The 12,686-nt window shown below is 48.7% G+C and overlaps 1 protein-coding gene across 1 annotated transcript in view; it reads left to right on the forward strand.

The window, feature by feature from the left end:
• The first annotated feature begins 6,859 nt into the window (after nucleotides 1-6,859).
• SHANK2 (SH3 and multiple ankyrin repeat domains 2) overlaps nucleotides 6,860-12,686 on the forward strand; it is a 693,215-nt gene continuing 687,388 nt past the window's right edge. The window contains exon 1 of the mRNA XM_073658796.1: nucleotides 6,860-7,233. The gene's annotated coding sequence lies outside the window, so the exon portion shown is untranslated. The remainder of the gene's footprint in view (nucleotides 7,234-12,686) is intronic.

The raw sequence follows: 12,686 nt of genomic DNA on the forward strand, positions 1-12,686 counted from the left end.
CTGGCCCCACTGCACCCAGTGTAACAAGTCCGTCCATGACATTTCTTCCTCCTGAGTCTTCACCATCACCTCTGAGGGATATTATTGAAAAGTGGAAGGAGCTGCAGCAACTCAGCCACGAAGTGGAGACCCCGTAACATTACAGATCGGGGGGCCGAGTGCTGAGGAGCATATATCACCAAGCACAATGCCGAGCGTCGGATGGAGTGGTGTAAAGCCGCCACCTCTGGACTGTGGAGGAGACGTGTTCTGTGCAGTGATGGATCGCACTTCTCTGTCTGCGTCTGATGGAGGAGTCTGGGTTTGGTGATTCCAGGAGGACGTTACCCCCTGACTGCATTGTGCCCCCTGTACAGATGGTGGAGGAGGATAATGCTATGGGCTGTTATCAGGGGGCGGCAGCGGACCCTCAGCTCCAGTGATGGGAAATCTTAATACAAAGTAAAGTTAATGTGATTGAAAATAGCTCATCGTGCAAAAATAAAACAAGCCCTAGTGGTAATATACGCTGAAAAATACGGTGAAAAATAGAAAAGTTATGGCTTTTAGAAAAAGCAAAGTAAAAAAAAACAGAAAATGGCTCCAGCAGGAAAGAGGTTTAAAGTGTTATGCACTTATCTTTCTTTTTTTTTTTTTACAGCATTTCGCTTTACGTCCAACACTCCAGCGCTGATTCATTTCCGGCTTTCAGACTTTGTAAATTAATTGATGGTGACTACCAGTAACCGCCACCAGGGGGCGCTAACTACACAGGGATAGAAAGCCACAATACAGTTTAAAGCACTATGCAAGGAGCTCCCCCTATTGGTGACTGCAGGCTACCGTGTTCATGTGAGCCGAAAGAACAGCGTGAGGTCTTGCTGGGCCCCTCCAGTTAGGGCCTGGATGCAGCGCGTTTCTTTTCTTACCGCTGTCAGTGCGCCCCGTGTGGTTACTGGATGTATTACACCTATCAGTACTCGCTGCGCAGGTGGGAGGAGCTATAACTGCGCGCCAAACATCTGAGGTAACAGACGCGGAATGAGGCAGAGTCCGGCGGGCGGTGCGGGATGTGTCGTCCTGGTAACCGCCGGCCGCGGGGACATCACCTGCTGTACAGCGCCGAGCACCGTCCCCGCTGAGTGGTGAGAAACCCGGGGCACAAGCACAAAGGTGCAATATTGTATATTATCTATACTATTGTTATAGCAGAAGTTGAGGCCCCTCAAGTTCAAAGACCCCATCTATGCTATATAAGTCTGACAGTTACTTTAGGTCAAAACAACAACTGCTGAATGTTCCTTCCTTGTATCAATAACGTGTCCTTGCTAGAAGATAACGTGTCCTTCCTAGTCAGATATGCCTAATTAAATGTTTCAAGGCATAAGCATCACGAGAACAGAAACTAGTTTTCTTTTTTGCTTGCATAGTTAAATTCAGGGTGTATATAAACCCTATGCTTTGTAATAAAGTTAGAGCTTGTTTGACACATACATCCTGTCCTGTGTCTCATTCTCTCCGATATCGTAATCCAAGGATAGAAGACCCAGAAAGCAGTGACGTCACTATCTGTGTTCCAGGGCTGCAGAGCAGCGGTCATGACAGATAGAGACCCCCAGACCTGACAGGACGTGTTCAGACCCCCAAAATGTGACCCTATATACACTTCCCACCAACATATGTGATTATATACACTGCCCCCCAACATGAGAGTATATACACTGCCCCCCCAACATGTGAGGGTATATACATTGCCCCCCAACATGAGAGTATATACACTGCCCCCCAACATGTGAGGGTATATACACTGCTCCCCAACATGAGAGTATATATACTGCCCCCCAACATGTAAGGGTATATACACTGCCCCCCAACATGAGAGTACACACACTGCCCCCCAACATGTGAGGGTATATACACTGCCCCCCAACATGTGAGGGTATATACATTGCCCCCCAACATGTGAGGGTATATACACTGCCCCCCAACATGATAGTATATACACTGCCCCCCCAACATGTGAGGGTATATACATTGCCCCCCAACATGAGAGTATATACACTGCCCCCCAACATGTGAGTATATACATTGCCTCCCAACATGTGAAGGTATATACACTGCCCCCCAACATGTGAGGGTATATACACTGCCCACCAACATGTGAGGGTATATACACTGCCCCCAACATGTGAGGGTATATACACTGCCCCCCAACATATGACCCTATATACACTGCCCCCCAACATGTGAGTATATACACTGCCCCCCAACATGTGAGTATATACACTGCCTCCCAACATGTGAGTATATACAAAGCCCCCAACATGTGAGTATATACACTGCCCCCCAACATGTGAGTATATTCTCTGCCCCCAACATGTGAGTATATACACTGCCCCCCCAACATGTGAGATTATATACACTGCCCCCCAACATGTGAGTATATACACTGCCTCCCAACATGTGAGGGTATATACACTGCCCCCTAACATGTGAGGATATACACTGCCACCCAACATGTGACAGTGTATACTCTGCCCCCAACATATGAGGGTATATACACTGCCTCCCAACATGTGAGTATATACACTGCCTCCCAACATGTGAGTATATACACTGCCTCCCAACATGTGAGTATATACACTGCCCCCAACATTTGATAGTATATACACTGCCCCCAACATGTGACAGTATATACAATGCCCCTATAGGTAAACCTCCTCTGTGGTACTGGCGCCGAGCTCCTCCCCTGTGGTTCTGGCGCCGAGCTCCTCCTCTGTGGTGCTGGCGCCGAACTCCTCCTCTGTGGTGCTGGCGCCCATCTCCTCTGTGGTGCTGGCGCCCATTTCCTCCTCTGTGGTGCTGGCGCCCAGCTCTTCCTCCGTGGTGCTGGCGCCCAGCTCCTCCTCTGTGGTGCTGATGCCCAGCTCTTCCTCTGTGGTGCTGACGCCCAGCTCCTCCTCTGTGGTGCTGGCGCCCAGCTTCTCCTCTGTGGTGCTGGGGCCGAGCTCCTCCTCTGTGGTGCTGAGGCCGAGCTCCTCCTCTGTGGTGCTCAGGCCCAGCTCCTCCTCTGTGCTGTTGGCACCCAGCTCCTCCTCTGTGCTGCTGGGGCCGAGCTCCTCCTCTGTGGTGCTGGGGCCAAGCTCCTACTCTGTGGTGCTGGCGCCGAGCTCCTCCTCTGTGGTGCTGGCACCGAGCTCCTCCCCTGTGGTGCTGGCGCCGAGCTCCTCCTCTGTGGTGCTGGCGCCGAGCTCCTCCTCTGTGGTGCTGGGGCCGAGCTCCTCCTCTGTGGTGCTGGCTCCCAGCTCCTCCTCTGTGGCGCTGAGGCCGAGCTCCTCCGCTGTGGCGCTGGCGCTGAGCTCCTCTGTGGTGCTGGCACCGAGCTCCTCCCCTGTGGTGCTGGCGCCGAGCTCCTCCCCTGTGGTGTTGGCGCCGAGTTCCTCCCCTGTGGTGCTGGCCCGAGCTCCTCCTCTGGTGCTGGCGCCGAGCTCTTCCTCTGTGGTGCTGGCGCCCAGCTCCTCCCCTGTGGTGCTGAGCTCCTCAGTGGTGCTGGGGCTGATCTCCTCCTCTGTGGCGCTGGCGCCCAGCTCCTCCGCTGTGGTGCTGGCGCCCAGCTCCTCCCCTGTGGTGCTGGCGCCGAGCTCCTCCCCTGTGGTGCTGGCACCGAGCTCCTCAGTGGTGCTGGCGCCGAGCTCCTCCTCTGTGGTGCTGGGGCCGAGCTCCTCCTCTGTGGTGCAGGCGCCCAGCTCCTCCTTTGTGGCGCTGAGGCCGAGCTCCTCCGCTGTGGCGCTGGCACCAAGCTCCTCCCCTGTGGTGCTGGCGCTGAGCTCCTCCCCTGTGGCGCTGGCGCCGAGCTCCTCCCCTGTGGTGCTGGCGCCGAGCTCCTCCACTGTGGTGCTGGCGGCGAGCTCCTCCTCTGTGGTGCTGGCGGCGAGCTCCTCCTCTGTGGTGCTGGTGCCGAGCTCCTCCTCTGTGGTGCTGGCGCCGAGCTCCTCCTCTCTGGTGCTGGCGCTGAGCTCCTCCTCTGTGGTGCTGGCGCCGAGCTCCTCCTCTGTTGTGCTGGCGCCCAGCTCCTCCCCTGTGGTGCTGAGCTCCTCTGTGGTGCTGGGGCTGATCTCCTCCTCTTTGGCGCTGGCGCCCAGCTCCTCTGCTGTGGCGCTGGCGCCCAGCTCCTCCGCTGTGGTGCTGGCGCCCAGCTCCTCTGTGGTGCTGGCGCCGAGCTCCTCCCCTGTGGTGCTGGCACTGAGCTCCTCTCCTGTGGTGATGGCGCCGGGCTCCTCCCCTGTGGTGCTGGCGCCGAGCTCCTCCGCTGTGGTGCTGGCGCCGAGCTCCTCCTCTGTGGTGCTGGCACCGAGCTCCTTCTCTGGTGCTGGCGCCGATCTCCTCCTCTATGGTGCTGGCGCCGAGCTCCTCCTCTGTGGTGCTGGCGCCCAGCTCCTCCCCTGTGGTGCTGAGCTCCTCTGTGGTGCTGGGGCTGATCTCCTCCTCTGTGGCGCTGGCGCCCAGCTCCTCCTCTGTGGTGCTGGCGCCAAGCTTCTCCTCTGGTGCTGGCGCCGAGCTCCTCCTCTGTGGCGCTGGCACCGAGCTCCTCCGCTGTGGTGCTGGGGCTCAACTCCTCCGCTGTGGTGCTGGCGCTCAGCTCCTCCGCTGTGGTGCTGGCGCCAAGCTTCTCCTCTGGTGCTGGCGCCGAGCTCCTCCTCTGTGGCGCTGGCACCGAGCTCCTCCGCTGTGGTGCTGGCGCTCAACTCCTCCGCTGTGGTGCTGGCGCTCAGCTCCTCCGCTGTGGTGCTGGCACCCAGCTCCTCTCCTGTGGTGCTGGAGCCCAGCTTCTCCCCTGTGGTGCTGGAGCCCAGCTTCTCCCCTGTGGTGCTGGCGCCCAGCTTCTCCCCTGTGGTGCTGGCGCCCAGCTTCTCCCTGTGGTGCTGGCGCCCAGCTTCTCCCCTGTGGTGCTGGCGCCCAGCTCCTCCTCTGTGGTGCTGGCGCCCAGCTCCTCCTCTGTGGTGCTGGCGCCCAGTTCCTCCCCTGTGGTGCTGAGCTCCTCCTTTGTGGTGCTGGGGCCGAGCTCCTCCTCTGTGGTGCTGGCACCCAGCTCCTCTCCTGTGGTGCTGGCGCCCAGTTCCTCCCCTGTGGTGCTGAGCTCCTTCTTTGTGGTGCTGGGGCCGAGCTCCTCCTTTGTGGTGCTGGGGCCGAGCTCCTCCTCTGTGGTGCTGGTGCCCAGCTCCTCTCCTGTGGTGCTAGAGCCCAGCTTCTCCCCTGTGGTGCTGGCGCCCAGCTCCTCCCCTGTAGTGCTGACGCCGAGCTCCTCCTCTGTTGTGCTGGCGCCCAGCTCCTCCTCTGTGGTGCTGGCACTGAGCTCCTCTGTGGTAATTGACTCTTCTTTTTTTGGTGGTGGCATTCAGCACCTTAATAATACTGGCACTTCACACCTCACTTTAACACTTGCTTCAGGCACCTTTTTAGTGCCAAACCAGATCAGTAGTGTGGTATTTTAGCGGTAGAATTGGTATATTTGGAGGGTATGATATGTGAGAGACTTTCTTAGATCTCCAATGGAGCGGGCATCTGTAGGGGGTCACCCCGTATAGTTGTCTGTTGTTGCTAAGCAACAGTCCAAACATCTCTCTGCTACTGAGCAAAATGCTTTCATTAGAAAGTCAGGAAGATTCCCTAATAAATAATTCCAGGGGAAACCTCCAGTTTTTACGGGATTTTCCCTTTAATGTCTAGGCTGCTTGGCAACGGGCAGAATGTAATGTTGCATCCCTTGTAAATATACTGAGTGACAGTATGGGGGGTAATGTACAAAAATGAGGGCAAGAGAAAATGAATGAAAATCTAGAAAGAGAACAGTTTACGGTTTTACATAAAGCACCTTGCACTTGTGCACGCTCTTATAGTCGAGGCTTTGTAGCTGGATAAAACCTGACATATCTGATCCTTGGGTCCCCTGAGAGACGTCTGGTGATGGTTGTTCTCTTTATGTGCAAATCTGCTCTAATTTTAGGCCTATGGTAAAAATCTTCTGATGTATAGTATACCTCTTACAAAAGCCTGCAATGTATGGATATATAGTGGGATAGGTCACCACTGACTTCCATTGTAAAAAAAATATATATATTACATGTGAACAGGTTCAGACTACACATCAAGAAGACATATACATCCAGTGGAAAGCTATGGCACAAACGTAGCCATTGCCTACTTGACGGCTGCAGTGCGACAGCAAAAGTGTAGTGCTCCACTCCTTCGCATACTACCCTAACGGAGGCCAAAACTATATATTAATAGAGCCCTATATAAACATGTCACCGTTTATAAGCACTGTGCTTGTCCAGAACAATACGAGGGGGTTTCAGAGACACCTCTAGTAAAAACAGATCCTTTCAAAACTGCACAAAAGCCATTGCAAACAGATACAAAAGTTTCAGTTTTATTTAACGGATCTAGAAATATTGGTTTTTGCGTCCGGTTTTTGTTCCTTTTCCGTTCTTAAGTTCACCAGGATCCGTTCCAAAAATAAATGCGAACATTGACTCAGATTTTTGGCTGATCCTGTTGTAATCGTCAGGACCCCTCACCAAAGTGCCTTCTAGTCTGTGCTGCTGCTTTCCTGCCATTACAGTTTGCACTTCACTTGCTGCAGGCTTTGGTAGGACTTGTAGTTCCGCAGCAAGCCAGAGATTGCATAAGAGAGGACTACATTATTAAACAGACAGGACTGTGAATGGAAGCCTCAGCGGCTTGTCCTCCTCCTTACTATCTGCCAGGTGAGGAGTGAATTATTCCCTGCTAGAGAGGAGTGAGATGCCTCCACACAGTCCCTCCTCTCCCTATCCTCCTCCTTTTCCCATTATCTCCCTCCCTCCTCAGGTCTCCCTCTCCGATTCCACTTGCTTGAACTGTTTCATTGGGAGCTATCAGCTGTGAGAAGGCTGGCATACAGGGAGGACAGCCAACTTCTTATAACCAGGAGATCCGCATTCCTCTTCTCATGTGGATACCCCACTTTTTTTTTTTTTTTTAAGGGCACACTCTCAATTATCCAGGGTGGATATCCCTGCCTCTTTACAAGGACATACCTACACTACTTGTCACCTGTTTCTTCTGCTCAGGACACCCATATTCTTTGTATTTTACTCTCCTTTTTTGGATCCCCCTCCAGGAGCTGTGACCACCCTGGGACATGCCCTTTTCTTCTTGAGGTTACCTGCGGATTGTCGTTTTCTGATGAATGCCCAGCCATTCTGGACACAGGTACGTGCCAGGTTACAGACATTATTGCATCTCTAATTGAAAGATTGTCTTATAATAGAAAGTATGTCTAGGGACGATGGGTAGGAGAACGCACACTTTGTTTCAATCTAGGTCACTAACTTATAAAATTAGTATTGTAGTACTCTGCACAGTTCTGGAGAGGGACCTAATTAGGTTGCGTTTCCCGGTACAGAAGCAGAGTGCTTTTACTGGGTGCACCTTGAGATGCAATCCATGGCTATCTGGTTACATATGGAGACAATGCGAAGAGTTCTCGTCTTACTAAATGGCAGCTCTGTAGTCTGACATGAATGTCTGAGACTTTCTTTTATAGCGTTATTTTGTGTGCCAGTCCTGGAAAACTGTCAGTGCAGATTTTGTTCAATGAGAGCTACAGTTCCCAAGAGTTTAAGATGCCTAAATATTCCTATAAGCAGCTCCGTACATTGACAGCATTTTATCCCAGATTCACTGGGCAACAGTATGATACAATATATAGCTCCTTAATTTCCAGGAGTACAGAGTGCGAGAGCCTAGAGAACTATTAGGCATACATAGATGTAATAAGAAAGGTATAAAAATGTTAAGGTGGATAGTGACCGCAGATGGTAAATGAATGGAGTGGACAGTACAGTGTCCTCTTTGAAACATCATTGCTGCTGACGAGCCACAATAATGGTATATCCTGTCAATAAAGCCAGGATACCCCTTTAAACTCTTGGTATAGATCCATTTAGAAGTGAGTGGAATTTAGCAACCATAGGTTGGACTTTTGCTTTTTTTTACAGCTATAAGGCTGCACAGTGATTTTGGCCGTGACGCAGGTTGTGCGACTGAGATCACTCTATGCTACTGCTACATTTAGGTGTAAAATGATATCGCGGATACGATGCAGATTCCACAAAATCTATGACAGTTTACGCTACAGTACATGTATATGTTTTTTTTCAAAACCTCATCCAAACGTAGCTGCAAAAACTCGTTCAATTCTTTTGCGGATTTTCTTTGATGATTTCAATGTTGGGTGAGTTCTGCATTAAATTCTCAGCAAAAATCGTATGCTACATGCCCGATGTGGCAGTTTCAAAACTGATAGAGAGAAGAAGGATGGAAAAAAAAAACTGGTCTAATACATTTAGATGAACATCTACCCAGACTTGAAACATAACAGTGAAAATGTGTAGATCTCTATAGGCATGTCAACTGAAGTATTGTGATCCGTAGCTCATCAAGTGGGGTGTAAATGAGCTGCTGCTCATCCTCTCTGTACTGTGACATACAGTACATATCATTACAGGATATATGGGATGTAAAAGTTGCGTCCAAACCACAGAATGATTGCAACTGAAATTCCAGATTCGAGGTACATTGACCAGCATTATCAGCAGTAAGATCAATAGTCTCATGGCATGAGAGTCATTGCTCGTGCAGAGACGTACACCTCTGTCCTGCTGATGGCATCAGAGCATAGTTGCTGTTTGTGGTAGTCTGCATTTTGGAAATGGACAGTTCTGGGAAAACTTCACTTGCAGAATGCAGGTTGCCATAAACAACACTTGTACACTGCTAAATGGCAGCAAGGAAGTAGCAAATGATTTGATTTCTTTGCAAGGCTGTTGCTTTCTGGAATTGCTTTTTAAGTAATTTCCTAATGTTGTGCGGCACAAGTGGCTTATTGATGATAAGTCTATGAAGATAACTCTATGTTAGGTTGGGGCTACATATGTCACGCAACATCAGTTTCTCAGACTAGTCGTGCACCATTGCGCAACTTGCAACTGTTTTACAGCTGCTACTTTGCTGGGAAAAAATGAATAAATGTCCAAGTCGTATGAAAGTCGCAATCGCTTGCAACTTAAATTGAAGTCCTTGACAAGTGAGTTTCGTGCAACATGCTACCAGTAACAGGAAAACAAACACATTTGGAAATTTTTGTGACTTGTGTCATGGTCACGATAGGTCGCAGGTCAAAGTGCCGAACATGTAATATTGTAATGTTGCAACGCAGCACTGCTATCTCTGTGTCGGGTGACACATATTGCCGTGTAGCCCTGGCCTTACTATATCGGTAATGCTACTACGTATTTCCTTTTTCCAACTTTTGGATTGATAGCGGAAGTTTATGTGGACGTATACAATAAGTTTTATTATAAATAATACATTTGCAGATCACCTCATTAGAGCGAGCGCAGAGTTACATGTTGGCAGGAATTACAGCGTTATCCATTTTTCAAGATTTTTTTGGCCCCACAGAGAAGAATATGCGTCTGCCCGTAAGTCAGCAGGTAGCATCACCTCGGCAAACTACGACTTTTTCGTTTATTGATGCACTAGAAGTCTCAGCAAAATCAGCAAATCCCAACAAAAATAATAAAGTGCTACAATTTCGTTAAAGTCCAACAGTTCAGCTTTCATTGTTGTTGTGCTGGGACCTGTAGTCCTAACCTGTATACAGAGAAAGTTTCACAGTACCGCTCGATGACAAGTCTCGTTAGTGTAATTAAGCCTTATGGGAATAAAATCCATTCTAGCGTCCATACATATGCTGTATTCTCTCATTATTCTTGCAATGAATAGACTCGAGGCTCACAATTTTTACCTTATTACTTGTAGGGCAGTGAGAATCGAGCAGAAGACTCATCATCTGCATGCAGGACGGAATTAGGATTGGTAATGTAATTGACGGAAGAGGAGGGATGTAGATTCCTATATATTTTGAATCTATTTCTCGATGTGCCAAGTGTCAGAAGAAACAATTAGGTCAACTTCTGACAAATGAGCATTAGGAAAACCCAAAATCCTTTCGTCCCCCAATAAAGCATGTGGGGCCGCGATCGGAGGCAGCTTTGAACCTTTTTTACATTTTACACATTCAGTGCTGTATTTTTAGTATGTAATTGGATGATGATGCCAGGAACGTTTCCAGGCTGCACAGAAGAATAGGTCGCTGCATACTGTAGATATGTCATGCTGTTCTAGCAGCAGGTATGTTGCCGTCACCTGACAAACTGAATTCATTTTTCACTCTCTGGAGTTGCTCTTAAAGTGTACCCATCGTTCATTTCTCTACCATCGTGCACGTTCTGTAGAGTGCCCACTTTTTTTTGTACATTTTTTATTTTTTTTTTACTCTAATGCATATATTTCGGGCTAAAAATTATTTTTGAAATTGGATTTCATTTGCATCTCTTAGCTTTTACAGGATCTTTTTTAGTTGCAAACTCTGTGTCAGATCCTCATAGCGGGCTAACTGACCTAGCGGACTAATTACAACCGGCAATAGATAGTGCTATAGAAGACAAACGGTGCATATTTTTTAATGAAACCGAATTGCAAAAATGTTTTTTTTTTTTTACAATTCAATTGAATATGAGGCGTATGTGCAGTAACAAGTGCCGGCCACTACAACTTGACGGCCAAGCACCACAGGTAAGGACTTCCGGCCTGTGGCAGATTGACGGGGGTGCCGCGTGGAGGACCCCGGCCGATCATGCATTGATGCGCTATCTTACGGATAGGGCATCAATGTGAAAGTAGTGGACAACGCCTTTATTTATTTTACTCACTTATATAGCGCCATTAAATCCACAGCGCTTTACAGACATTATTGGCACTGCAACCATCAGGGCTCACAATCTACATTCCCTATCAGTCTTTGGAGTGTGGGAGGAAACCGGAGAACCCGGAGGAAACCCACGCAAACATGAGCGGAACATACAAACTCCTTGCAGATGTTCTCCTTGGTGGAATTTAAACCCAGGACCCCAGCGCTGCAAGGCTACAGTGCTAACCACTGAGCCACCGTGCAGTGCTAACCACTGAGCCGCCGTGCTCCTTTAAGTATAAGTGTCACGGGTGTGTCAGAGGTAACAGACAGTCGTCATGCAGTTGGTTGCAGGAGATCTCTACGTTTGGCATTATAGACATCTTCTTAGAGGCTGTCTCTAGGACCCAGCAGCTACCTCCCTCTGGCTAATTAACACTCTGCCTGGGTATATAAATACCTGCTGTGTTTCAGAGGGAGGTTCCGGCGATAGTCATTACTACTTGTGAAGGCTTTAGGAAGAGCAGTACTTCGTCCTCTCTGGAGCTTGAGGACGTGTGTTCCTTTGTCTGAATTCGTCTAAAGCTAAGCAATTTCCCCGTTTGTCATCCATCCTTGTTGTCTATAGTGTTTAGTGGAGATCAACTAGTGCTCATCTCCCTTCCCTAGCCTTAGCCATGCGCCAGGGAAAGACAGGGGAGGCATGCGTGTGGCGATTGGTGAAGAGCCAGTACAGGGACGTTAGGGGAGACTGTTATGCTAGATCAACCTAGGAGGTATCCACTTCCTCCCTTTCCCTAGTGTCTGGGCTCCCTTTCCCTCTTCCCTTTATGTTGCACTAAGTCTTTCCCACACCTTGCGTGACAATAAGTTACAAGATGATGTGATAGCATAGCTTTAATTAAAGTCTTACTAACGTTTTGCTGAGCTGTAGCAGTTGCCCAAAATTGTAGCTTCGTTAAAGCGACTCTGACAGCACAGAATGACTGTTCAAACCCAGTACAGGCGCTCAATGCACCATGGCGGGGCCAATCATTTAGGTGCACCTCCCACCTCCTTGTTTACCATCCTTCTCTGACTCTATGAAACCAGAGCTGTCAATCAAAGAAGAGGGGTTGGAGATAGAGGGAAAACAAGCAGGTGGGAAGGTGCACTGAAATCTTTGGCCACGCCACTGTGCATCGAGTTCCTGTACTTGGTTTGAACAGTCATTCTGTGCTGACACAGTTCCTTTATAGGGATTATCTCATTATGACAACTTAATTTTCCCAGCGTGTACTTTGTTACCATTGATCACCATTTACTAGATGGATAGGGTTTTTAAAAACCTGATCTACACTGTGGATTTTCAGTGAAAAATCCGTACTTAACATCTGCAGCATGTGAATTCAGCCGTACACTCCCTGACAGAAGTTATGTCGCTTATCCATGTTATGTAAATAAAAGCTTATAACCTGGCGTTAAATTCATCCATTGGTTTTATAAATTACTCTTTTGAAAGCTGAAACCCTCCAAAATTTGGTTTAGGTTAAAAAAATAAATTGTCATCAATGCTGAAATATTGATCATTTCATGAACACAAAATGGTCAGATTTTGGCAAGACAAAAGTTTTGTCGCCCACAGAAAGTAATGTGATATTTAAACAAATAATTATCTTAAAATACAAAAATATGTTGCATAAAATTGATGAATGCAGTTGTGGTGCTATTAGAGTCATATTTAATATTTTGTGTGACTTCCATGAGCTTGAAGGACTGCATCCATGCGGTTCAACAATGATTCATACAATTTATTAATGAAGTCATCAGGAATAGCAGAGAATGCCGTCTTACATGCCTCCCAGAGTTCTTCTAGATTCTTTGGTTTTGTCTTCCAAGCTTCTTCTTTCATCCTACCTCAAACATGCTC

The sequence above is a fragment of the Phyllobates terribilis genome, unplaced genomic scaffold (genome assembly GCF_046119375.1).
Source record: "Phyllobates terribilis strain yellow unplaced genomic scaffold, ASM4611937v1 Scaffold_13__5_contigs__length_258822181, whole genome shotgun sequence".
In the NCBI taxonomy this organism is placed as follows: Eukaryota; Metazoa; Chordata; class Amphibia; order Anura; family Dendrobatidae; genus Phyllobates; species Phyllobates terribilis.